This window comes from Aquarana catesbeiana, linkage group LG11 (genome assembly GCF_042186555.1).
Source record: "Aquarana catesbeiana isolate 2022-GZ linkage group LG11, ASM4218655v1, whole genome shotgun sequence".
NCBI classification, from domain to species: domain Eukaryota; kingdom Metazoa; phylum Chordata; class Amphibia; order Anura; family Ranidae; genus Aquarana; species Aquarana catesbeiana.
The window spans coordinates 43,698,988-43,723,806 of record NC_133334.1 but is presented as its reverse complement, the minus strand read 5'-3'; the positions used below and the strand labels follow the sequence as shown (position 1 = coordinate 43,723,806).

The following is a 24,819-nucleotide window of genomic DNA, read 5'->3' as shown; positions in this document are numbered from 1 at the left end:
CAGGCACAGCACTGGATCAACATCGGGCTCACGTAAGTATAAAGGGGGGGGTTTACCTTAATGCAGGGAATGGATTAAGATAAACACCGTCCACCTTCAGAACTGCAGGCAGGCTCATTCATCTGAATGATGTCTGTTTTTTTTTTTGTTTGTATGCATTGTTTTTTGTAACTTAGCACACCACAACGCACAGTACTATGCATTGGGATGCCATTAATATAGAACTAATGGCAAATTTTTCATTTTGCCCACCAATACTGTTTTTTGTTAGGAAAAACTGAATTGCAGTCAATGAAATATCTGTGTTTCAGAAATTCCATGCTGTTTTTAGCTCAGTTCCTGAGCGGTTGACTTTTTGCAGTGTCTGTCACCAGTTACAGAATCGCCACCTTCAGTAACTACCCATGTGGACTCTGTCATGCATAGGGGCCTCTGATGTATAAAGACAACTATGATGTGATGGGAGGCCTCTGATATATAAGCTCAACTCTGATATGGGGGGGGGGGCTTCTCCATGTATAAGGGACCTCTGATGTATAGGGGTGACTCTAATATGATGGAGGGCCTCTGACATGAAGGGAGGACATATGATGTGATGAAGGGATTTCTGATGTGATGGAGGACCTTTTAATGTGTAGCGAGGAACTCTGATGTGATGGGCAGACCTTGGATGTGCTGAGGAGACCTCTGAAGTGATGGGAGGTCTTCTGATGTGATGAGGAGATCTCTTATGTAATAAGGGGACTTCTGATGTGTTGAGAGAACCTCTGGTGGGATGGGAGGACCTCTGATGTGATTGAAGAACATTTGATGTGATAGGAGGAATTCTGATGTGATGAAGGGAGCTCTGATGTGGTGAGGAGCCCTCTGATGTGATAGGGGAAGGGGAGGCACCTCTGATGTGATGGAAGAACATCTGATGTTATAGGAGGAGGAACTCTGATGTGGTGAGGAGACTTCTCTTGTGATGAAGGGACCTCTGGTGTGATGGGGGGACTTCCGATGTGATGAGGAGATCTCTAAAATGAAGGAGGACCTCTGTTGTGATGGGAGGAACTCTGATGTGATGAGGAGCCCTCTGATGTGATGGAAGAACATCTGATATTATAAGAGGAACATCTGATGTTATAAGAGGAACTCTAATATTATGGAGGTTCTCCTAATGTGACGGGGGGACCTCTGATGTGATGGGGAGACTTCTCGTGTGATAAGGGGACCTCTGATATGATGGGGGGGACCTCTGATGTGTTGGAAGAACATCTGATGTGTTGAGGAAACTTCTTGTGTGATAAGGGGACCTCTGATGTGATGGAAGAATATCTGATGTTATAGGAGTAACTCTGATGTGATGGGGATCCTCTAATGGGATGAGGTGACCTCTGATGTGATGGGGATCCTCTGATGTGATGAAGAGACCTCTGATGTGGTGGGGAGGGGACCTCTGGTATAATAAGGGGACTTCTGATATGGTGAGAGACTGAGAGGACCTCTTGTGTGATGGGAGGACCTCTGGTATAATAAGGGGACTTCTGATATGGTGAGAGACTGAGAGGACCTCTTGTGTGATGGGAGGACCTCTAAAATGACGTGATGAGAAAACCTCTGATGTGATGGAAATACAAAAAAGATGCCACTGCCCCCATTTATAGCTGGCCTTCGCAGTAAGCAGCAATGGACGGCTATATAAGGTATAAACAGGGCCAAGGATAAATCCAAGGGAAAAAAAAAACAAGCTTACTTACTGACCAGCTCGCAGACAACCAATTAAACCTGTCTAACAGTATGCGTTAAAAGCAGGGGTTTAGTCTGCACACATTTGCAAATGCATGCGTAAGCAACAGAGCCTCGTCACGGCACCCTGGTATCTATGGTACCTAACACTAACTTATAAGTGTCCCCACAGTGGAGGCACATGCATTCTGATGGATAGGTGAGAGCAGGTGGACTCCTGTACCTTCTTAAAGGTACAGGAGCACACTGAGCATCCAGCATGTAGCTCAATGGCTGCGAAGGTGTCAGCGCATTGCCTGACCAATATACACCACAGTGATACAAAAAAGATGTGATGGACCTGCACTTAAAAAAAAGGTTGAGAAATGCTGACTGTAGACAGGAACATTGTAATCATCTAATCATCTACAGCAGTTACAAATCACTGGAGGTAAGAAGTAGAATTGTAGTTGCTACAATGTGACCTGACCCTGGGCTTCCACCTATACTCCTCTCAGGAGCTCTACATAGTTATAATGTATCAGATGGAACAGACAGGCCTCTTGCACACAGGATGACAAAAACACTGCTTTTATCTTCTGCCTCTAAACACCCCTCTATGTTATCCTCTGTCCATACACACCTAGGTGTTTAGAGGCAGAAAAAAAAAAAAAACACACCACCAGCACATTCACGAGAGGAGCGTTTAGGCAGAAAGAAATGTGAAACGTTCATAAATGCACAATAATGCCAAAGTGTTTAGGTGTGTTAAAGTAGTCTAATGGCCAGAATAAATTTATATACTGGCAAAATGGGCGTCCGCAGGAGCGAGCAAGTTCCCCCCCTGGAATCGTCAAGGTGTTGCAGCACCCGGCAGGGTCCGCTGCGGCCGCCACCACGCTGCAGGCTTTTTTCTAAGTTCGCAGGCTGCTCTCTGAGACTCTGACATCGATCATCTGACGTCCCCCCCCCCCTCACCCCGGCCCGATTATCCAATGTGATGCTCATCTCGGCCGCTCCACACCAGTCATTGGCTGCCAGTCTGCCAGCAAGACTGCGGAGGGGCGTTTTTATATATAATAATATATTGCTTTGCTTGGAAAGTGGGGCAGCTGAGCTGAGCTATCATTGCAATTTGCTGGAAAGATAAGTGTGTGTACAGTTTCTTCACTTATCACTTTGTATTGGATTGAAAGCATGGGCGTCCGCAAGGTTACTCAGGAGGCTGCGTACCATACCCATATAGCCTAGAGAATGTACATCTTTTTACATTGCCATACATCTGTTGTGGACATATTTTGATCTTGATGAAAACAGCTATACAGTGACAGTATGAAGACCAAAATATGGCCACAACAGATGCATTGCAACGTAAAAAGATGTACAACCTCTAGGCTATATGGACATGGTAGCCGCCGCCTGAGTAACCTCCAATACAAAGTGAAGATGAATTATCTCTTATATAACACACATATATATTTCCAGTTGAAAGATTTTCATGAGATTGTCGAAAAGGGGCGGAGCATGGGTGGCCTTAAAATGATGCCCCCCCACCCTGAAAAAAGTTCTGCAGACGCCCATGACTGGCAAACAGAAAGTATTAATGCCAAATGAGTAAACACACACATAAACATGCTGCAAAATGCAGAGCAAAGGCATCCAGAGGAGGAAAATAAAAGTCCTCTGAACATGAGACCAAAACACCCCCCAATGGTGTATGGGCTGCGCAGGAGGGAGGATACAGAACACGTTTATTATGTGGGGGGTCACACGCACTTAAGGCCCCTTTCACACTTGTGTACAACTTGTCCTGCCAATTGGGACTGCAAAGTTACATTACAAGTTGTACCCCAGTGATTTCCAATGAGTACCATTCACATCTGTGCGACTTCAAAGTAGTCCCTGTACAACTGTGTTCTGACTTTGATGCGACTTGAGGTCCATAGACCTCAAGATTACACAGGCATTGCTTCAAGTCGTGTCAAAATTGCACGACTTTCAGATCGCACAATGGGTCCTTAAAGTGATTGTAAAGGTTTGCGTTTTTTTTTTTTAAATAACAGACATATCATACTTACCTCCACTGTGCAGCTTGTTTTGCACAGAGTGGCCCCGAACCTCGTCTTCTGGGGTCCCCCGGCGGCTCTCGTGGCTCCTCCCCGCATCGTATAACCCCCTAGGAGAAGTGATCTACGGAGGGGTTACCTTGCGGGGGGGGGGGGTGCTCCCGAGTCCAGCATTTGCGTCCTTAGACATGAAACACGAAACACCTCCCAGAGAACATATTTAACCCCTTGATCGCCCCCTAGTGTTAACTCCTTCCCTGCCAGTGACATTTATACAGTAATCAGTGGCTATTTTTTAGCTCTGATCGCTGTGTAAATGTCAGTGGTCCCAAAAAAAGTGTCAAAAGTGTCCGATCTGTCCACCGCAATGTCGCAGTCCCGATAAAAACTGCAGATCGCCGCCATTACTAGTAAAAAACAATAAAAAAAATTAAAATGCTATAAATCTATCCCCTATTTTGTAGATGTGATAACTTTTGCGCAAACCAATCAATATACGTTTATTGCGATTTTATTTAATAAAAATATGTCGAAGAATACGTATCGGCCCTCGTTTTTTTTTTTGGGGGGGGGGGGGTATTTAGTATAGCAAAAAGTAAAAAATATATATATTTTTTTTTTTTCAAAATGGTCCCTTTTTGTTTATAGCACAAAAAATAAAAACTGCAGAGGTGATCAAATACCACCAAAAGAAAGCTCTATTTGTGGGGAAAAAAGGACGTCAGCTTCGTTTGGGTACAACGTCGCACGATTGTCAGTGAACACGCTCTGTGTCGTATCACAAAAAATGGTCTGGTCATTAAGGGGGGGAAATCTTCCGGTCTGTAAGTGGTTAATTAATGCCCCTTAGAAGTGCAGCGCTCGCTTATGGGCTGACAGCACGCTGACACCTGTAGTCCGCCCATCCCGCCCGCAGCGCTGTGTGTGGGTGAGCGGTACAAACTGCGGAGGTGATATACAGAATACAGGGCGCGCCCCGCCCACCTCGCACTGGTCATGTGACCCTTTCCACCTGGGATCAGCGGCCGGGATAATCACGTGACACTGGTGACGTCAGCTCGGGAGAGACAGGAAGTGGGATCCCTGACACCCAGAGACACCTCCTTCCTACAATCCGGAGAGGAGCCGACCGACACCGGGAGAGGTGAGAGGGAGACCGGGGCTGGCTGTACTACGGGGCTTTTCTACACCCCCTCCCCCTTATCTATAGAGCTATACACCCCTCCCCCCCTTATCTATAAATCTATACACCCCTCCCCCATTATCTATGGATCTATACACCCCTCCCCCATTATCTATGGATCTATACACCCCTCCCCCATTATCTATGGATTTATACACCCCTCCCCCATTATCTATGGATCTATACACCCCTCTCCCATTATCTATGGATCTATACACCCCTCCCCCATTATCTATAGAGCTATACACCCCTCCCCCATTATCTATGGATCTATACACCCCTCCCCAATTATCTATGGATCTATACACCCCTCCCCCATTATCTATGGATCTATACACCCCTCCCCCTTATTTGTGGATCTATACACCCCTCCCCCTTATTTGTGGATCTATACACCCCTCCCCCTTATCTGTGGATCTATACACCCCTCCCCCTTATCTGTGGATCTATACACCCCTCCCCTATATACCAGGATCTGTATACTGTCTGCACACATACCCCCCCATCCCCTCTGTCCCCCCACCCCCTCTATATACACAAGGACTACACACCTCTCCCCTGATCATCCCAACTCCAGTATATCCTTCTGTTCTCGGCGGGGGAATCTGTTGATCTCCACTGAGCAGGCGGATGAGGGGTCCATCTCTGATCACTGTGCTGAGACTGAGCTGTCAGAGCCCCCCCCCCCCCCCCCCGCTCTCCTCTGTGGGGCGATCAGATTAAAATGGACAAGCAGTCCCCATAGTGGGGGGGGGGGGGGGGGGCTCTGACAGCTCAGTCTCAGCACAGTGATCAGAGATGGACCCCTCATCCGCCTGCTCAGTGGAGATCAACAGATTCCCTCCGATGAGCAAATCTGAGTCCGCTGGGCGGACCGCCCGTGTGACAGGACCCTATGGCTGGCCATGCAATATACAATCGTCCTGTACAATTCTCCTTTAGATTTATCAAAATCGTATGATATGAGGTCACACCTGAATACTTTCTATTTGTATGTCATCAGGCCGGCCTTCGCATTACATAACTGAAGGTAAATCTAAAGGAAGACATTTGTATAATGTATATCCAGTGTCACACAGTCTTTAGTGTGTATAAGTGCAGTGTGAACAGCAAGCCTGACATTGCACCCCTCATCATGGATGTGATGCTTTCCAGACCCCTGCAGGAAAAAAATAATAAATGCAGATTTTTCTCCTGCAAAAATATATGTACATTTATTTTACTTTTTTTTTTTTTTCTTGAAAGGGGAGCTTATCCTTTAAAGTGGCAATCGGTAAATGTTGCGGAATGCAGATCCTAATAGTAGTGCTGATGAGCCCTGCAGCTTCCCTGCCATACCTTCTGTTTGAAAGCTGCAGGGCTTCTAAATGAGCTCACCAGCGCCCTCTCTGTTCATTCACAACTACAAGCCGTCAGCCGCAGTGGATGATGGTACTTGTAGTTCAGCAGCCTCCTTAACATGGCAATCGGCACTCCCATTAGGATCTGCGTTCAATATTTTACAAACTGGAGCTGAATAGACATTGAAAAGGCTTCAAAAAAGCTTGCTGAAAGCTCTGCGAATGCTTTGTGAAAGCTTGCTGTTCACACTGCTCTTCTACAAGGAAACGCTCCCTATCCCCCCCCCCATACACTGAACACTCTGCTTACCCAAAAACAGGTCATTGCACTTCCCAATAAACCCAAACCTCACTCACCTCCCACACTCTGCTTTGTTTCCAGTTTAATCATCATTCTCTGACTGGCAATCTTTCATCCCTGTATAAACGCAAAACCCTAAACCTTCCACTGCCGTCCTCATGAAAACCTTCCCCGATTAGCTCTTGTACTTCACCTTAAAGGCCACAACACACACAACACATACAACACACACCCCACTGCAAGTTTTGTTTAGTTGGGTTACAAAATGGTTCAACTAAAGCGTTATTAAACCCAAAGGCAAACATTCGTTATGTTGCAGTTTACCAATTCTTATATGTGATGGCTGCATTAGTTTTCCTTTTTTTTTTTTTTTTTTTTTAGTCTTCTATTTTCTTATCTGGTGATCCTGCCAGTAAGTCTGTTTTTCAAAAGAACAGGCTGCCCTGCAGATAGATGTAGCAGTTAGAGGGCGTGAGACAAACCATTTATCACTGACAGCAGTGCTTACAGTGATCAGTTTTTTACTCATTTATGTAAAACCTTTATCACAAAGGGAAAAAAAAAACTGTTTGCAATAACTACTTAAAGCCGAGTTCCACCCAAAAATGGAACTTCCACTTTTCGGAATCCCCCCCCCCCCTCCTCCGGTGTCACATTGGGCACCTTTCAGGGGAGAGCAGATACCTGTATAATCCCAGGTATTTGCTCCCACTTCCGGGCATAGATATCAGCGGATATCTACGCCATATCCGGCGCCTCCTCTGTCGTAACCCCCCCCCCCCCACTGTCTTCTGGGAAACACACGGGTCCCAGAAGACGACAGGGACCTGTGGGATCGCGCAGCGAGTCTCGCACATGCGCAGTAGGAAACCAAGCTGTGAAGCCACAAGGCTTCACTTCCTGATTCCTTTACTGAAGATGGCGGCGCCTCCACCTGAGAGCCGAGGGACAGATCGGCTTCGGGTGCCGACATCGCGGGCGCCCTGTCAGTTTTTTTAAAAGTCAGCAGCTGCAAATAGTGGAGTTTGGTTTAAATTTGTTAGTGTATTTAAATTTGCTAGTATTGACAATACTGACAATGCCGCTGGCCAAAGGTGTCACTGCTGCTCCCCCATCCAGAATGCTCTAATACAGGGGGTGTGTTACCGGCCAGATCACCAGGTGAAAACAGGAAAAAAAAAAAAGCCTCAACAAAAAAGAAAAACCTAATGCAGCCACCACCTCTAATGATTAGTAAGCTGCAATATATAACATTTGTGGTTTTGGGTTTAATAACTCTTTAAGGATGGCGATGAGTACAATGCACATAAATCCCAATTCAGTTGGGTGACAAGATGAGATTATTTAACTTAAATGATAGGTTCACCTTTCAGAGCAAGTTATCGTGTAACAAGCTTCAGACCTGCCTCCCGCACCCACAATCCCCCCCTTCCTTGCGACAGCAGACAGGGGGCATCTTTTCCCCGCACCCGCTGTCACATTTTTTGAAACTAGCATGGCCATGCAGGGCTCCACCCACATGGCTGCATCATTCATTTATAGTAATCTGTGAATGAGAGAACTACAAGTACCATCAGCCATTGTTGCTGACAGCTTGTAGTTCTCAGTGGACTGCCTGGGCGCTGATGAGCCCTCTTGTAGTTCCTTCACAAGCCCTGCAGCTTGTATACAGTCGGCCGTATCAGAGGTATGGGCTGAAAGGTGCAGGTTCCTGGTGTTGTACCCCTCATCCACCGATCACGGGGTGCAATGCTTTGCAGGCTTCTGCAGGAAAAAATAATAAATGTACATATTTTTGCAGGGGGGAAAAAAAATTGCATATTTTAAAAAAATTGCACTTTACGTGTGAGATCAGTAGGAGTTCCCATTACCTGCTTCATTGATGGGGTTACAGTTTGCACCTTTTCTTGTTAGATGACATTGTTTTAATCAAGATGAATCAGTAACCAAGTCACCTTCCCCTAAATACAGGGATCTAATTCAGGATCCAGTTTTCTTATGCCCCGTACACACGATCGGACTTTCTGACAACAAAACCGTGGATTTTTGTTCGAAGGTTGTTGGCTCCAACTTGTCTTGTATACACACGGTCACACAAATGTTGGTCAACAATTACGAACGTAGTGACGTACATGATATCTCCATTACGAACGCTAGTGGTATCTCCGTCTCGTACTTGATTCTGAGCATGCGTGGACTTTTGTCTGACGGACTTGTGTACACACCATCAAAGTCCCACAACAAACGTTTGTTGGCAGAAAACTTGAGAACCTGCTAGCCAACATTTGTTGGCGGAAAGTCCGCCAACAAATGTCCGATGGAGCGTACACACGGTCGGACTTTCCACCAACAAGCTCACATCCAACATTTGTTGGCGGAAAATCCGATCGTGTGTTCGGGGCAATAGACTTACAAGGATTTTTGAAGCATCTACAGAAATGTATTGCTTGCTGATGAATCAAACTGCTTTCTATAGCATGAGCTGCTTGTGGTAGCCCATTGTCTAAACACCATTTTAGTAATGCCATTGTGCCTCTTAAAATAGTTTTGTGTAGCTCATTTCTAAAGGGAATGGCTACTTCTAGTATATTGATAGCCGGACACACTTTGGAGGCTGCTGGATGGACAGCAATGTGTCAGGACCTGTGCTGGAATGTAAATGTGGGACTAGCCCCCACACCCACCTGACCCACCCTGTCCTCGCTGTACTTGTTTCCGGCGATGCTGAGCTGTCAGTGCCCCCCGCACCTACTCCACCGCTCTGGGGATTTGAAATCCCACTCTTCTTCTCTGTGAAGCACTGCCTGGGAAAGACCAGAACAATTCTGATTGGTCGGCGCCCTCGCAGTGAATCACTCTGGTATACAGAGAAGAGCGGGATCTCAGCGATTTTGCATTTTGTGGCTGGCCCACTGACTTGGGCTGGGTTCACATTTGTGCAACTGCGGTTTCCAGCATGGAGTCCACTAGGAATGCACCAATACCATTTTTCTTTTTTTTTTACAATGAGTACAAGTACCGATTTCCCCCCCTTTATTTTTTTATTTATTTTTTGTTTTTAGTACTCACTGATACCTACCGCAAATGTTTTGATTTAATTTCAGCTGTCTGCAATGGTAATTGAATTGAAAAGTTATTTACAAATTAAATAAATAGATTTTTTTTTTTTTTTTAATTTAGCGCTGTGAAATGTGTAAATGTTAATATATATGTGTAAAAATATTCACTAACAAAGCAAACAAAAAAAAAAAAAAAAAAGTTTTTATTGTTTATCGTTTATAAAATAGGTGTGGAAAAAAAAGCAGGAAAATAATAATTAAATGGAGGAGAATAAGGAATTAATTAAGCTTGATTAGCGTAAATGAAGGGTTATTAAGGGGTTAAACAGAGGAACATTTGTATCAGTTTCAGGTATCGGTGCATTTGCACGAGTACCGATACTTGTACAAATACTCGGTATCGGCACCAATACTGATACTAGTATTGGTGCAACCCTAGAGTCCACTACGTTTCTGCTCACCAGTTCAGGTGCGATTCAGGTCCGAATTTTAGCCTGAATTCGCACCTGAACCGGACCCAAACACACACAGGACCCTTTTGCAATTTGCACTGTGGCCGCCCCGGACATGTGTGAACCGGTTCCATTGAGAGCCGGTCACACTCGCATGTCGGGTGAATTTGATGCGGTAAAGACTGCATCCACTTTTCACATATGTGAAACCAGCCTTTGCATGGCGGAGTTTGACAGGCAGTGCTGTCTATCAAGCTCAGCACGTTGCAGTAAAATGACTGTACTGTGATGAAGAGCATCACGGCTGCAACTATTTGTACTCACCCAAGCAACAGCATGGCCGCTTGTACCTGGGAAGTCAGTGGGAGGTAAAAATGTGGATCAACTGGCTGTTTTTACTGCACTATGGCCACCTATGTGAAAGAAGCCCTAAGGGTTAAATGTTCGTTTAGGTCTTAGGGGGCTGCTTAAAGCAGGTTTTCTTAGCCCATCCTCCACTTCCTCAGGCTCACTCCAGGCTTTAAAGCGATAGTAAAGCTTCTTCTTTTAAATTAAAATAGTAAACCTGTCATACTTGCCTGCCCTGTGTAGTGGTTTTGCACAGAGCAGCCCCGATCTGCCTCTTCTCGTGTCCCCCGCCGGTGCTCCTGGCTCCTCCTCTTCGGCGCATCCCAATGAGGCACTCATTCGGGCTCACTCCCGAGCCGCCCTGTCTGCGTCTATTGACACACATGATAGCTTGGCCCTGCCCCCACTTCCTTGTTTAATGATTTGATTGACAGCAGCGGGAGTCAATGGCTCCTGCTGCTATCAATCTGCCCAGAGAGCCTCTGCTCTCATGCACAGTGCTGGATCAGGACTGGGCTCAGGTAAGTATAATGGGGGGTGGGATTCTGTTACACAGTTGTTGTTTTTTTGCCAGGAAGGGTGGGTGATGAGTCATAAGAGGGCCAATGAGAGCTGCAGAGTTGGAGGTATGCCTCTGTGTGTCTGTAAATTGAGGAAGTGAACAGGAAGCGGCTTCAGCTGCCCACAGTTAAAATGGCTGCAGCCAGTCTTGGTGGAGGGAGGTTTCTGCAGCATATTTGGCAAGTATAGAATCACAGTATATATATAAAATAATATACAAGGTGGTTGGAGGGAAGCTTCAGAATGGCAAAGATGGTTTTTATTACAAATTATGTGAGCAGACTGCAGTTCCTTTTAAGGTAAAAAAAAAAACTTTAGGCTTTAGAATCATTTTAGGACTGGTCCCCATCTCCTCTTCTCTGTGCTTCGGTGGTCTGATGTCACTATAGCCCTGGTCCATAGCCCTGAACTGAATGTTCACCAAGGGAGAGTGCACTGCCGGATTAGAGGGGAGAACCCCGCTGCCAAGGGGGCAGAAGGTCAGCTATAGAGAAATGCCCCCTAGATCTAAATTTAGCATTTAAACCTTGCAGTGCGAAGGCACCCTCACCGCAGAGGAGAATTGTTTCCTTTTCCCGGAGATGGCTCTTAGTTCAGTGCGGTGTGGGTAGATGTTGATGTTGTCGTCTACCAAAGAGATCTGTTGTCTCTGATCAATACTCCACATCCAGGAACATTTGTTCCAGAGCTCGTTTGCTGCTTGTTTATCCTAAACCCAACACTGTGCCCAGGAGCTGCTAAATAAAGAGCGTTCCAGTAGAACTGGTGCAATCGATATGCATGGCTGAGGGAGCGATATTATTGGTTGCGACTCTAAAATGTTTCATGTCGATTGCAATATTACTGAAATTGTATAATACTTTGCGCTGGTCCATCTTTGTAATGCAGGAGCAACTTTTTTTTTTCCCAGCACCCCTCCTATATAATCCTAGCTTCTTATAATAAAATCTTACCACTTCCTGATTATAGGAGTTTACAACACGCCAGCTATTGATCTTTAGGTTATACAGTGAAGGGTCTGACCATCTCTTTCCCAGAACTCGTTTGATTTCCCTCTTTGTTATATCTTTTACCTGCCTTACTGCCTTTGCCTTTTTTTCACCTCCTTCCTCATCTGTAATCTGGTGTTGTCTGCAAGCAGTGAAGGTACATGCTTTAACAAGGAGGAGAGGTGACTTTGCTGCCGATAAGCACAGCATTGTGGGTATATAAAGGGCGTGCTCACCATGATATAGGAATGTGGCCAATGTTCTTGTAAAAAGAAGGAACAGCCTGTTGGTTTGGAGTCAAAAGAATGTGGAAGTGCCCTAGTAGCCCGTATGACAGAGTTTTCCTGGTGTCACGTTCCATACCCTGTCAAGTATAGACCTGTTGCCGCATGCATGACTCTTCATTGCTCTTTCTTAAAGTGTAACTAAAGTCTACAATATAAAAAAAAACTGGGAACAGGCAGGCTCTTTATTGCATAAGAGACATGCAACATGTCTTCTTCAGTGAAATAAACCTACCTACCTACAGAGAGGCTTGAACATCCATGTTATATGTATGTAGGGTGGTGTCTGTCATCCAGGCCATAAAAAAGCTTGTAGACACAATGGGTCCCAAACAGGGGGGAGAGAAAAAAAAGTGGGGGCTTATTGAATGACAGAAAACACGTACCAAGTAATGTAACGTATAAAACATGGTAGTTAACGAAGGTTACTGGTGCTAGGCTAGCTCCAAAATGTTACGGCTAGTCACAGTGGGCTGGCCAAAGATGTACACATACATGTGGGACATAAACAACATAAAACAAATACAAAAAATGTCCGGACCCCAGGTATATTGGTGCAGGTTGTGCTCATTCTGAAAATGCAGAGTATTCAGCAATGGCTGTGAGTAAAACAACCAAACACCAACCCCCTAGAGGCTGGAGCCATGGGGGAAAGAGGGGTGAGAGGTAAAAGAAGTAGGAGAATCAATAGCACAGTAAAAGGTGGACTATCAGGAAAATATACCCATCAAAGTCTATGGCATCAAAAAAACCTTGAGTGAGCCTGGTTATGAGTATATCCTGATATGACAAGTCCTATACTGGAGTTATCCTGACGTCAAGGTTAATAAGCGCTAGATGGAAATATAAAGGTAGCGTTGGCCTATTTCCTCAGTCATACGTTACCACTCCTGGTTGTAGACTTGGGTCAAATCAGTGTAGTTGGTCCTCCCAAAATAGCGCAACTCAAGATTAGCCGTGTCTCCTTGTCTGAGGGAATCACCTTCCGGTCAGATGTCATCTGAAAGGGCAGTGCTTCCAAGCCAAATATCCTCCACTACTCCCCATATGGGGGCTGATGTAGGTCCTTGGAGATATGTCCTTCACTGACTTTCCGCTGCCCCTCAAATGGGATGATTATCCCAAAGGTTGTTTTTTTTTTTTTTCCTCTCCCGTCCCACCCCTGTTTGGAACATATTGTGTCTACTACCTACCTACCTAGTCTTCTCTAGAATGTACACTAAACAGTGCATCGGGCACGTCCAGCATATGTGTTTCATGTCGCCTGGGAGTCTGAGCACCCCCAGAAACACAAAGTAGGGTAGGAAGCAAAGTGTATTGTAAAACATTTTGTGACATTACGTGAAGAGCAAAATAAAGCCTCCCAAACGTGGACCACTTGTGGTTCTTGGTTAAAGATTCCGTGAGGTGGCAGATTTGATGCATCAACATTTTTTTAGAATCGGGGATATCGTAAGCAGATTTTAGTGGTTAAAAAGAGCATATGGCTCGGCAGGTTACCAAAGGTCGAACCGTGGTCAGACCCATAATGCGCCACCAGGGATAGCTATGGGTGCTTTCCAATCCTGGAGGAAATAAAGGACAGCTAAAAAATTTCCAATAATGGGAGAGGTATGGGGAGATGAGACTGGCTCAGAATGTCAGATTCCCAGATTGCTAAAATGTGGGCTAGGATAGTATTAAAAGGCTTGGGTTACAGGTGGGGGGAATAAGAATAGGATCAACATCCACTGTGTCAATGTAGGTCCAAATAGGCGCCATTTTACCTGCTAATAGCTGCAATAAGGGAGCTGTTTGTGCTGTTTTGTAATAGTGAGATATACTATAGTCAAAAGTATTGGGACACCTGCCTTTACATGCACAAGAACTTTTTAATGGTATCCCAGTCTAAGACCCTATACAACTTTTTGTTGTCTGATTTCCTTTCGATCTACCAAAACCATGCAGTGCAAGGGCCTGCCTGATTGTATACAAATTGAAACTCTTAATGTTTGGCCTCCATATTATATGGTTTTGATAAATCTCAAGGAAAATTCTACAGAAATTTGTCTAGTGTGTATCCAGCTTTAGTCTGTAGGGTTCATTATTGAGTTGACCCACCCTTTGCAGCTATAACAGCTTCAACCCTTCTGGGAAGGCTGTCCACAAGGTTTAGGAGTGTGTCTATGGGAATGTTTGACCATTCTTCCAGAAACGCATTTGTGAGGTCAGGCACTGATGTTGGACGAGAAGGCCTGGCTCGCAGTCTCCGCTCTAATTCATCCCAAAGGTGTTCTATCGTGTTGAGGTCAGGGCTCTGTGCAGGCCAGTCAAATTCCTCCACCCCAAAATCACTCATCCATGTCTTTATGGACCTTGTTTTCTGATCTGATTGTAGCAGTGTGAACCTAGCCTGAAGGTGATTGTAGCTGCATATAACTTCTGTATCCCAGACAGTACTCATCTGTGTTTTCAGCTATTTTCTGTAACACTTCTGGTATGCAGAGGGTTGAACCCATAGAACTTTTTGCTGGTCTGTTGCTCAGAAAATATCCTTTCAGTGAAAAGTGCTGATCTTTAAATTCGGACCATTAAGACTTTGGAACATTCTCAAGCCTCTTAGTCACTTTTGCCGTTTTTGGCAAGTCAGTATATTAAGACTCATTCTAAGACGGGCAGTTGTAAGACACATCTTGTGTTCATTTTCCTCTTCCAGACCTCAGTTTGTACTTAATGGATGTTAACTTATTAAATTGCCTTTAGTACACCAGCCATAAAAGCAAAAAAAGTGGATGAGTCAACTGGTCAAGCAACTTATTTTTAACCTTTGAATGAAATTGGTCTCTAGTTAGGCCCTAATAATCACAAACCGGCTTCTATAAAAAAAAAAAGACAAATTTCTTGGTTCATTGGAACAGTCAAGTGAGATACGTGGCTTGTGCATCTGCCCGGCAGATGAATGTGGCTTGTTGGTCTCCTCCATCATCTGTTTATTTCTAGAGCTAGGCTCCTGTTGGGGGGAAAAAAATAATACAAATACATATCCAAAAGGTCCCTTACTTTTTTGGGCCTGCACCAGACCAGGTTACGTTTTCTGGTGCTTTAGTTATATTGAACATGCTTGACTGGTTTGTTGTGTGATTGTTTAGGATAGTGAATCAGTCGTTCAAGGCCAGCACACCCCATATTTCTCTATTGACAGGTGCACTTTAAGCCTGTCATAGGCATTATTCTTTTTTATGTTGTAAACGATGTGTGGAAAGGACATAAACTTTGCTTTGAACCTTCTTTGGTCAGGACAGGCTACCACCAAAAGTATATTTATATTGCAGAGATGTGGGATGTTGCTTGGAACTGTTTTTTTTTTTTTTGCCTGAATGTACGGCCATGCTTCTATTTTACCAAAACTATGTCTAAAATAGTGTTTCTCAACTCCAGTCCTCAAGGCACCCCAACAGGTCATGTTTTCAGGCTTTCCATTATTTTGCACAGATGATTCCATCAGTTTCACTGCCTTGGTAATTACCACAGTTGTTTCATCTAAGGGAAATCCTGAAAACATGACCTGTTGGGGCGCCTTGAGGACTGGAGTTGAGAAACACTGGTCTAAACTATCCATTCAGTTTGTTGCCAATCAGGCAGACCCTTGTCTGTAAATTCCAGGCATGGTACATTTTTTGTGATCTCTACTAGCTTCTGGGTCCCTGTACTGAGTGGCTGGCCTGCTGCGCTTTGAACACAGGAGGTTGGCTACTCGGCACGCAAACCATTCAGAGAAAGCTTTGCATCTCCTGAATAAATGCAAAGCGTTCTCTGATTGGATGAGTTGGATAGTGTGCATTGAAAAGCAGAAAAATTCCAGAGATAAAACGATAATTCTCCCGCTCTACAAGACTCTGGTCCGGCCGCACCTGGAGTATGCTGTCCAGTTCTGGGCACCAGTCCTCAGGAAGGATGTACTGGAAATGGAGCGAGTACAAAGAAGGGCAACAAAGCTAATAAAGGGTCTGGAGGATCTTAGTTATGAGGAAAGGTTGCGAGCACTGAACTTATTCTCTCTGGAGAAGAGACGCTTGAGAGGGGATATGATTTCAATATACAAATACCGTACTGGTGACCCCACGGAAGGGAGTTTAAAGTGGAGTTCCACCCAAAAATGGAACTTCCACTTTTTGGATTCCTCCCCCCTCCGGTGTCACATTTGGCACCTTTCAAGGGGGGGGAGGGAGCGGATACCCTTCTAATACAGGTATTTGCTCCCACTTCCTGGCATAGATCACCGCGGCGCTTGCAGTGACCTACGCCACTTCCGGCGCCTACACTGGCCCCCACCGCTGTATTCTGTGAGACACAGAACACAGCAGGGACCAGAGAGGATGAGCAGCGCGACTCGCGCATGCGCAGTAGGGAACCAGGAAGTGAAGCCGCACGGCTTCCCTTCCTTATTCCCTTACCGAGGATGGCGGCGGCAGCAGCCGAGAGCCGATGGACGGATCGGCTTCGGCTGCCGACATCGCGGGCTGGACAGGTAAGTGTCCATATATTAAAAGTCAGCAGCTGCAGTATTTGTAGCTGCTGGCTTTTAATTTTTTTTTCAGCGGACCTCCGCTTTAACAAGACACGCGGCCACTCATTAAAATTAGAAGACAAGAGGTTTAACCTTAAACTACGTAGAGGGTTCTTTTCTGTAAGAGCGGCAAGGATGTGGAATTCCCTTCCACAGGCGGTGGTCTCAGCAGGGGGCATCGATAGTTTCAATAAAACTATTAGATAAGCACCTGAATGACCACAACATACAGGGATATACAATGTAATACTGACATATAATCACACACATAGGTTGGACTTGTGTCTTTTGCTTCAACCTCACCTACTATGTAACTGATGTGACATCACTGCCCTGCCCGTCCACCTCTTCCAATCAGAAAGCATTCTCTGGTGCTCATGCTGAGGGGCCGACCTCCTGTATTCAGACTGCAACAGGCCAGCTGCTCAGCACAGGGCCATGGAAGCAAGTGGAGGTCCATGGAGTAGCTGTGTCTACTTCAGTGATTTCTAGATTTCAGGAGCACCAGCCAGGGGCTCAAGTAATGACTTTCTCCACATTTTGATAACCTGTGAAAATCGTCCAGTTTCCCTCCAGCACTACCTCTTGGGGCTCGATCACATTAGCTGTTGGAGGGTGGTGAACCATGCTTCAGCTAAACTGAATGGATCACCGCTAGAGAGAAATACACAAGGTGGTTTCTGCATCAATGCTCCATTCATAGCAATGTGGCGTGATTTATAGAGAGCAGTGACAAGTTGTCACGTCTCTTGGGAAGTCGGAAGGTTGCCCCATGTTCTCTTGAATGCCGGATCTATCTATTAATATAAATTTTTTTTTTCTCTCAAAGCAAAGGTTTTTCTTCCGTCTCTAATGTGCCTTTCAGCATTATCACAGTTGCACAAGGTGCTTTTGGGATATTTCGGGGGGAAGAAAAGACTTCCAAAATCCGGACCGCCCTGTTTGCCCCCAGTGGTGACAAGCCTTTAGAGCGATCGTGCTGTAGACAAATGGGTAGGATTTGAGTGGGTGGATCCATGCCATTGGCAGCCTTTCATGTTGACTGAAGCCGCACAGATTACACTGTTAACTTCTAATTAGGTGGAGGTGTCAATTAGAGCATGCCGCTGAGGAGTAAGCCTCTCTATGTTTCTGTTCAACGTTCCCATTGCCGATAAAGGAGATTTAAGTAACACACTGATTACATATTAATACGCAGCTATGTATTATGCAGCATTTCCATACACTGGTTGATTCACCTGCCAAATGATTTGTATTTCTGTTCACCCAGTCCTGAGATTTAGCCTAGGTTTGCACGATTTCATACCCGCATGCCAGTCCGACTTCGGAGGTAAATTCAGAGACATCTGTGCAGGTTCCTGCACAGATGTCTATTTAAATCGCACCAGAAGTCCCCAAAAGTAGTGCAGGAACTAGTTTTGGGAATCAGTGTGGCGCCAGACGGTGCCATTGCCGGCAATCAAATCACATGCCAAATCACATCAATGTGAACCTAGGCTAACACAGCTCTGCTGCACAACACAGCCCTGCTTGCAGGGAAGGTGGGGGGGGGGGGGTGTAATAAAGATGGCTATACATTAGTAGAACTTCCTTTTAAAATCTTCTTTTTGTTCCAGGAACGTTTATTCGAGTTTCTAATTAGTATAGTGGGGTCAAATCAGTGTTAATTTTTCTACTGTAGTGGCGAGAAAATTCAAAGGGACGTAATGGGAAATTTTTTTTTTTTTTTTTTCTTGAGAAATTATTTTCTAACAGTGTTAAAATGTAACAACAGTGAATGTTAAAATCAAAATACATTTTGACCACAAAATACTTTTGAACATCATTTGTTAAAACGGTTCTAAATTCAATTTTCTTTTATTTTTATTTTTTTACCTTAAAGAGGAGTGCCACCCAAAAGTTGAACTTCCGCTTTAAGCACTCCTCGCCTCCTTGCATGCCAATTTATTTTTTTTTGGGAAGGGTGTACTTATTTGACAGTTTCTTCCTGCTTCAGTTGCCTGTCCGCCTAGGTGACTCGTCCTCTCCCCCTCCCTCTCTGCAATCTTCTGGGACACGTCACCGATCCCAGAAGATTGCCTGGCCACTAACAGAGTGACCTGCGCACCCGACTGTGAAACCGCAAGCTGTCACAGCCAGTTGCCCACAGTTGCAGTGACGGTGCTGCTGAGAGGAGCGACTCTTCGGATGCCCGCATTGCTCGCTCCTGGTACAGGTGAGTGTCTGTTTATTTAAAAGTCAGCAGCTACACTTTTTTTTTTTTTTTTTTTTTGTAGCAGCTGACTTTTAATAAGCTGAAAAACAAGTGAATCTCTGCTTTAATGCATTAAGATAAAACCCCTTCTGTGTACTGCAGCCCCCCTGAGCCCGATCTTACTCCAGCGATGTGCATGAGTGCCTCGGCTGTATGGGGCTGAGGCGCCATTGGCATCTGCTGCTGTCAATCAGTCAGTGAGCCCAGCCTTGGCTCTGTCTCTGATTGGGAGGGAACCTGCTTGGGTGCCCCCATAGCAAGCTGCCTGCTGTGGGGGCACTTGGCAGGAGGGAGGGCCCAGGAGAGCCAGGGAGGGACACAAGGAGAGGAGGATTTGAGCTGCTTGGTGCAAAACCACTGCACAGTGAAGGCAAGTATAACATGTTTGTTATTTTTAAACAAAAAAACCCAATATGTTAATATTACTTTTAAGTCGTGTACTGGGAACTTTTGAGCAAATGTTTGTACAAATCTTCAAAAATCTGCTAGTGTATGGCCAGCTGAACTAGAGGTCTTTGTCTTCTCCCAGCCTGTGACTGGACAGTGATAGGAGAAGTGGAAGACTGATTCACTCTGCTCTCTCCTCCTCTTGCTTTTTGCACTGCTGCACAAATGACTTTTGTGTTGCTTCTCCCTTTTTTTTCAAGTGTGAGCTCTGCTGTATAGTGACTGCAGGAGGTTTGTAAGACAGATTCAGGTACTTACACAGTGTGCATGAAACACATTCACAGACGCCATGAACACAGACCTACATTTGTTTGAGTGTTTTATATCTGCCTGGAGTTTAGTTTTTTTTTTTTTAAAAAGCACATTCATTTACTTTAAATAACTGAACGTTCTCAAGGGATCTAATGCTTAGTCACAGAGGGCTACATGCCCAGTCATTTGTTGCATTCACTTGTTGATCTGTCATGATGCCTATTCCTCATTATGTGCCACTTTGTTCTAGAAACAGACATGTGGGTCACGGGCCGGGGTCCAACGTTTGCTCTAAGTGTTCAGCCATGTCTGTGCCTTCTCTGCTGAATATACAAACACGCTTTTGCTTATTGATGCCGGGCCTGGAAATGCGATGGAGAACACATTTTGTTCTCTTACTGGATGACGTTTGTAGCCACAGATTGCGATAGCGAATTTTTTTTTTTTTTTTAATCCAAATAAAATCTCTAATCAATGGTGATTTTCTTAACCCCTTCACAGTAGCTGGTGGTCTTTAAAGCCCAACTCCGGGCAAAAAAAAGTTTCCCAGTGCAGTGAAGCTGTGCCGGCACTACACGGGTTAAAGAGGAAGTAAACTTCCATTATTAAGTTTTACCTACAGGTAAGTATATAATAAGGCTCACCTATAGGTAGTGTAAATATCTGCTGAATGTGTACCGTTTATCAGATATTTACTGTCAATGCAGCCAGTTACATCGCTGGCGCATGCACTCTGAAGGAATGGCCACCCATGCTGTGTGAGCAGTGCGCCGTGACCAGCGGCTCCTATGCGCATGTGCAGGAGTGACGTCATCCGGCTCTGTGACTGGCCGGAGCCGCTAACCTGGAAGGAAGATTGGGTATAGATGGATGCTGTTTTCATCGATGACATTGCATTCGCTGGAGGGCTTCGTTTTTTTAGGTAAGTTTCACATAATGTGCTAGTATGCAATGCACATTATGTCTTTGCCTTGCAGATGAGGGAAAAAAAGTGCAGCGGTTTACAACCGTTTTAAAGGATACCTTCACCTTTCGTAACATATTCGGGGTGTAATGTAACCTGTTACGAACAGACTGGCCCTGGACCTGCCCGATCCCTGCTGTGACAGCTAGCGGGGTTCTTCTCCCCTGCAAAATTATTATTTATTGCTTTTTTTTTTTTTCCCAAAAAGTGAACTTATCCTCTAACTTAGTGTTTCTCAACTCCAGTCCTCAAGGCGCCCCAACAGGTCATGTTTTCAGGCTTTCCATTATTTTGCACAGATGATTCCATCAGTTTCACTGCCTTGGTAATTACCACAGCTGTTTCATCTAAGGGAAATCCTGAAAACATGACCTGTTGGGGCGCCTTGAGGACTGGAGTTGAGAAACACTGCTCTAACTGTTTGTCAAGGGGATTGGAGAACAGAGATATACTTACCTAATCCTCAGATGCTTCCAGGACATAGAAAAGGAGGCTCAACCCCCTGATTTATGAATATTTATCCCTAGGTGGATTGGCTGAAGTCTGATATATATTCGGGAGGCCTGTGCAGAGTCTTCTTCCTCTGCTAGGAGGTTTCCAGTTCTCCATCGGCTCAAGTCCCTGGGGGGGCAGCTAGAAAAAAGGTGCAAGAATTTCAGTCTGATCCCTATCGGGAGCTGGCCTGGGGGCTTGGAGAGAATTGCTAAAATACCATGGAACACAGTGAAGACAATCATCATTAAAGTGGAGAAAATATGGCACAACAGTGACATTACCAAGAACTGGACGTCCCTTCAAAATGTAATAAAAGACGAGAAGAAAACTGGTCAGGGAGGCTGCCAAGAGGCCTACAGCAACATTAAAGGAGCTGCAGGAATATCTGGCTGTGTGGTACTTATGAAAAACAATCTCCTGTATTCTTCATATGTCTGGGCTATGGGGTAGAGTGGCAAGACAGAAGCCGTTTCTTACAAAGAAAAACATCCATGCTCCGCTAAAATTTGCAAAAACACATCTGAAGTCTCCCAAAACCATGTGGGAAAATGTGTTCTGGTTTGATGAAATCAAGGTTGAACTTTTTGGCTGTAATGCCAAAAGATATGTTTGGCGCAAAAAAAACACTACACATCACCAAAAGAACACCCACCGTGAAGCATGGTGGTGGCAGCATAATGCTTTGGGGCTGTTTTTCTTCAGCTGGAACAGGGGCCTTAGTCAAGGTAGAGGGAATTATGAACATTTCCAAATACCAGTCAATTATTGGCACAAAACCTTTAGGCTTCTGCTAGAAAGCTAAACCTGAAGAACGTCCTCTTTTAGCATGACAACGACCCAAAGCATACATCCAAATCAACAAAGGAATGTCTTCACCAGAAGAAGATTAAAGTTTTGGAATTGCCCAGACCTGAATCCCATTGAAAATCTGTGAGGCGATCTGAAGAGGGTTGTGCACAGGAGATGCCCTCACCATCTGACAGATTTGGAGTGTTTTTGCAAAGAAGAGTGGGCAAATATTGCCAAGTCAAGATGTGCCATGCTGATAGACTCATCCCCAAAAAGACTGAGTGCTGTAATAAAATCAAAAGGTGCTTCAACAAAGTATTTTAGCGGTGTGCACACTTATGCAACCATATTATTTTTTACTTCCCTTCTCCTAAAAGATTTCAGTGTGTTGTTCAAATGAGTTGTACAGTTTACAGGTCACATTTAAAGGTGGAAAAAGTTCTGAAATTATTTTTGTCCATTTTTTTTTTTTTTTTTTTTTTTACATAACTCAAACCTGACATTTTACCAGGGGTGCCTAGACTTTTTACATCCACTGTATATACATCATTACATTGGTCCAAGCTGGAGCAATAGAACCGTGCATAATATATCTGTACCTGGAGTTATATTTCAGCATCTTCGGATCAATGAATGGGTTTTAGTTTTTTAGAGTGCAACAAATTGCTTTTTTTTTTTTTTTTTTTTTTTTTGGGCGTGATGCATGATTTTTTTTTTTTTTGGTCTTTTGAATTACTTGGCACTGAAGTGGTGGAATCTAAAACAACTGTGCCTAGATCACCGCAGCTATAAATAACATTTGTACCAGTGATGCTATGTAATTGTTGAGGACAATGTGTCGCCATAGTGACTGAAGACGACTACTCGCCAAGTAGAATGTATTCAAATGTCTATCTCTAAACCTATGTGTTTTTTTTTTTTTTTTTTTTTTTTGTGGTAATTTTCAGTATTAAAAGTATCTGAATCTGTATGCTGTACCTCCTAACTATGTGCGTTGGTTTATTGCAAGTCTTATGCTGTCTATTGGATTTACACATTTTATATTCCTTTTTTTTTAAAGCAGTATTAACCCCAAAGCAAACATTTTGTTATATTGCAACTTACTATTTCTTACATGTGACGGCTGCAATCATTTTTCTTTTTAAGGCTGGGTTCACACCGCTGCACAGAGCGGCTCACAGCAGGGGTCTGGTGTGTCTCCATTCACCATTTTTTTTTTTTCCAAAATTTTTGGCTGAATTCGGACATGAAACGGACCAAAAGACACACAGGTCTCCTGTGCAATTCACACCGGAGCCGCTCCGGAGATGTGTGAACCAATTCCATAGAGAGCCGGTCCCAATCTCCTGCTATGCGAATTTGATGCGAGGAAACCCCGAATCCAATTCCCAGTAGTGTGAACCCAGTCGTCTAGTAGAGCAAGCGCTCCAGAAGATGTATCCGTTACAAGGATGAGACAAACCATTTAACACTGGCAGGGGTGCTTAAAATGATCAGCTTTGATTTTAGTTATCTTTATCCCCAAAGGAAGGAAAAAAACTATTTGCTGTAACTGCTTATAAAGTATTAGCTGGAGTTTGGCTTAAATTTGTTAGTGTATCTATCTCTACTAGTACATCTAACACTCCCCTCCCCCCAGACTGTCAATGCTGCTGTCCAATGGTGCCCCTGCGTGCTCCTTCATCCAGAATTGGGGTACTCTAATACAGGAGGGGTGTTACTGGCCAGATCACTAGGTGAAAAACGGGAAAAAAGCCTGCATAAGAAAACTATTGCAGCCACCACAGAGTATGTTTAATACCGCCTTAACTTTTGTTCTGTAGTGGAAAAAAAAAATATTAATAAAAAAAAAAAAATCTGAAAAATTAGTATCACAGGGTAGTAAGGGCCAAAACCCATATTGCATTAAAATGTTCCTGTATCCCAAATTTTTTATTTTTTTAACAGTGTAGAGAAGTATTGGAACTCCCATCAGAGGCTCTGTTGGAGAAATTCCATCACTTCTGTCTAGTAAAAAGATTGACCCCAGAATAGGAAGTGAGGGTAGATTTCATTAAAAGCTAAGTTCACTTTTTTCTAAAAAAAAAAAAAAAAAATGAATGCGAAGGTTAACAAAAAAAAATGTGCATTTTTTTTTTTTTTTCTTTAACAGTCCATCTGCCACGTTTTCTCATGCACAGATTCCTGGAAATGAATGACGCGGCTGTGTGGGCGGAGCCCCCGCATAGCCACACTGCTTTCAAAATGTGACACTGGCTTCGGGGAGAGGATCCCCCACCCACTGTCAAAGAGGGAGGGGGATTGGGGGGGGGCAGGACTGAAGAATTTAACACTCTAAATATGGGAGTAACATGCTTCGGTAGGTGAAGTTTTTCTTTAAACCTAGGTTTACACTAGTGCTGTTGCATAATCGTGTTTTTTCAGTGTGGTTTTGTAGCATGTTTTTGCGCACTTGCATGTTTTTTTTTTTTTTTTTTTAATGTGTGGTTTTTTTTTTTTTTTTTGTTTTTTTTTTTTAGAAGCAGGGGGAGACTGGTTATTAAACACAGAACCCTGCCAAAAATGCATGTATATGCACTTTCATGCGCTCCCCCATTAAAAGAAGCTCCTGCTTAAAAATCACTTTGCGCCATATTGCGTTGGTGTGAAAGGTCCTCATAGAGAATGTGATGTTGTGTATTGCAGCTCAACAGCATACGCAGGAGAAATCGCATTAGTGTGAATAGGGCCTAAAGGCTATGCGCACCTTTCTAACCACGTTTTAAAAATAAATCGTTGA

General features: G+C 44.3%; 1 protein-coding gene across 2 annotated transcripts in view; it reads left to right on the top strand.

Annotated features, from left to right (window-relative positions):
- The first annotated feature begins 4,769 nt into the window (after positions 1 to 4,769).
- Positions 4,770 to 24,819, top strand: part of CTTN (cortactin) — a 71,839-nt gene continuing 51,789 nt past the window's right edge. For both annotated transcript variants that reach the window (XM_073604238.1, XM_073604237.1), the window contains exon 1: positions 4,770 to 4,920. The gene's annotated coding sequence lies outside the window, so the exon portion shown is untranslated. The remainder of the gene's footprint in view (positions 4,921 to 24,819) is intronic.